The sequence below is a fragment of the Hyaena hyaena genome, unplaced genomic scaffold, assembly GCF_003009895.1.
Source record: "Hyaena hyaena isolate Hyena2069 unplaced genomic scaffold, ASM300989v1 scaffold_2988, whole genome shotgun sequence".
Lineage (NCBI taxonomy): Eukaryota > Metazoa > Chordata > Mammalia > Carnivora > Hyaenidae > Hyaena > Hyaena hyaena.
This window is the reverse complement of record NW_024083633.1, coordinates 540-3,928: the sequence shown is the minus strand read 5'-3', so window position 1 is coordinate 3,928 and position 3,389 is coordinate 540. Positions and strand designations below refer to the sequence as shown.

At 42.8% G+C, this 3,389-nt stretch overlaps 1 long non-coding RNA gene across 1 annotated transcript; it reads left to right on the top strand.

Moving 5' to 3' along the window:
* The first annotated feature begins 439 nt into the window (after positions 1-439).
* Positions 440-2,931, top strand: LOC120227728. Its single transcript, XR_005527324.1, has 3 exons — positions 440-452; positions 2,003-2,005; positions 2,808-2,931. It is a non-coding gene; the product is annotated as an uncharacterized LOC120227728 (long non-coding RNA).
* Positions 2,932-3,389: the final 458 nt, after the last annotated feature.

Genomic DNA, 3,389 nt, shown 5'->3' with positions numbered 1-3,389 from the left:
CTGTTCAATGAACCCAGTGAGTAATCCATCATGCATGTTTGTTGACTGATGCCAATGACAGTAAGGACAAAAGGCAGAAAAATGTCATCTGTTCTTTCCTGGATATGTAACAATTAGGAATCCCGGGAACCAGTGAATGGATTATCTGTATACCCGATATACCTGCAGGCCCTATACACAGCCACTCAGGATGCTTCTCAGAGCGGGGGCACATGTGAAGTGAACCATCCCCTCGTGGCTGCCTTCCTCTTTCTGAGTCCTTCCCTCTGTCTCTTCAATTGCCTGTGTCAGAGGACACATATAAGAATTTGGGAAGTGTTACACTCTGACAGTAATGCAAAACCAGAGTGAAAGGTCAACATTTAACCAGTCACCTTCAAACACAAGCTAGTGAAGAAAGAAGTCCAGGTCAAAGGGCTAAGTATTCTGTATTCTTGAGAAATCTCCATCAGGTACTCATTCCAGTGAGTATTTTCACATTTGCACTTTGCTGCCACAAACTAAGTGGGGGTCCATTTTTGAGTACAGATTCATCACTTAATCATCCGAATTAGGAGACTGAAAGAAAACATTTTGTAGTTTTGTCATTTTCAAAATCTGGCCACAAAATAAAGAGCCAGCTATTGCTCTAGGGAGAGCGATCTCACGGAGGTACTCTAGGCCAGTGCGTCCATGTCACTCTCGTTCTTTTAGCAGATTCTGTGGTGCAACCCTCTTCTTCTTCCAGTTCAGGAATCCCACTCAGCAGTATTGCAACATGTTCCTCCACAGCGTGGATGGAACCACCAAGATTCGTCAATCAAATCCAAGGTCCTTCAATCTCTGCACCGCATCGCCCATTTTCCAGCTGCTTTGATCTTGTCAGATCCATGCTGGACACTGTGCTACTCTTGTTTCTGCCTTGAAGTTCTATATACACTTAAAGTTTATTTATATATTTTTGAGGGAGAATAAAAGCACAAGTGAGGAAGGGGCTGGGAGAGAGACAGAGACAGAGAGACAGAGAGAATCCCAAGCAGGCTCAGCACTGTCTGCACAGATCTCAAGGTGGGGCTCGAACCCACAAACCATGAGCTCATGACCTGAGCAGAAATCATGACTCAGATGCTTGACTGACTGGGCCACCGAGGTGCCCCAATATTATATATTTTATTAAAATCAAATAAGGTCCTTTTCCAGAACTGTTATTTTTCTCAGCCATTAGCAAATATATACTCAATGCATTTTCCTTGTTTTCCTTGCCCGAAAATAAACTCAAACAAAACTACTATCTTAATCGAAATTGTGATACACTTCCTGTTACTCTTCTCACATTTCCTCTCCCAGAGGTCTACCTGTGAGCAATCGTTGCGTGGTTTTGACTTTGCAATTTTACTTTAGCAACTTCCAGTTATCTTGCTGTGCCAGCCATCGTTATATTGCCTTTCAGCTCTGCACTCACCATGTATCACAGCTCTGAGATCATGAAACCAGTCCTGCTTGGAGTTTCTCAAGGTCGGGATGATGTTGAACTTTCTCGAGGGAGGGAGCTAGAGGGACACTGAAGGACGAAAGGAATCTCAGCTGTTCCTGCTGCTTAGAGTTAGGTTAGCTCAGTGAGAATGAGGTTATGCAGCGGCACTCTGCCCAATCTTGTGCCCATCGCACAGAGTCCCATGTCAGCCTTGCAGCCCTTAAGGGGCCCAGCCATCACCTTCCTAAGGCTCTCCCAACAGGGATGCTCTTTCAAGCCTCTTCCATGCCAGCTCTCCATCTGCATGGTTGCACACCTGACCTACCTCCCAGCTTCTCCCTGCAGGATTGCCATGGGGCTCCCTCTCGCTCCGCACACCTGTGTGCCCGACCACCACGTGCAGTCACCCAGTGCCCTGGCCCCCTCCACCAGGGCAGGTCCGTGTGGCAGCCATCACCCGCAGCTCACTTATGCACTGCCTGAATTCTGGAGGGTCGGTTTCTGCGACCAGCTCTGGTGCGTGCCACTCATGAACTTGACTGCATCTAGTGGGTTGCAGCTACAGCCTTGGGAGGGACGCTCTTTTGAAGTTTATTCTCCTTTAGTTACTTTCTCACAGCCCTGGGGTAGCATAGAGAGTTTCTTTTATCTTCTATAGTTCATCTTTTTTTGAATTCTAATAAAGCTTAATTTAAAAATGTGAGGTAGTGTCTACCTCTTGATTTGACCCAATCATACAGGCACATTGCAGCATGCAATAAAGATATATATAATTTAAAACTTTTAATAATCGAGCTTCTACTAGGTATTGAGCTAGATACCATATAAAGTTTCAAATAAAATATTACATTTTATTTATTTTTTTCAATAATTTATTATCAAGTTGGTTTCCACATAAAACCCAGTGCTCACAGCTACAAGTGCCCTTCTCCATGCCCATCACCCCCTTCCCCTCTCCCCGACCCCATCTGCCCTCAGTTTGTTCTCAGCATCAAGAGTCTGTCATGTTTGCCTCCCTCCCTCTCCCCACTATTTTTCTCCTTCTTCTCCCCCTTGGTCCTCTGTTAAGTTCCTCCTAATCCTCCTATACGTGCAAACATATGGTATCTGTCCTTCTCCTCCTGACATAAAAAATTCCATTTTGGATAGAAAAGTTTCAAAATTACACAAATCCATACAGAGTATTTGAATTTTTTTAAATATTTTGAATAACAAGAATTCATATCTTTAAATCTGCAAATGGGTTCACTGTCACGATCAGAATATTGATCATGTGCCTAAAGTTGACAAAAATGCAGCTCTAGGAAGGGTATCTCCTGGATTCAGAGGACATTTAGAAAATGTCCACTGACAGATGAATGGATAAAGAAGATGTGGTAAATATATAGAGAACGGAGTATTACTCGACAATCGAACAGAATGAAATCTTCCCACTTGCAACTATGTGGATGGAACTACAGGGTTCATGCTAAGCGAAATGAGTCGCTCAGAGAAAGACAAATATCATATGACTTCACTCATAGGAAGACTTTAAGATACAAAGCAGATGAACACAAGGGAGGGGAAAAGAAAATAATATAAAAACAGGGAAGGGGGCAAAACAAAGGAGACTTAAATATTGAGAACAAACAGAGTGTTGCTGGAGGGGTTGTGGGAGGGAGGTTGGGCTAAATGGGGAAGGGGCATTAAGGAATCTACTCATGAAATCATTGTTGTGCCATATGCTAACTAACTTGGATATTAAATACATAAATAAATAAATAGGAAAAAAGAACATAACATATGGCTTTTGAGTTCCCATCAACGCAAAATCAATATGATCAATACATTCTCACTTTAGTTAAGATTTTTTTTGTGGCAAAGTCCCTGGCTTACCAATTTCTTTCTCTTAGTGGTTATTAAACCTAGAACAGAGAAAAATATCACTTGGTTTTAA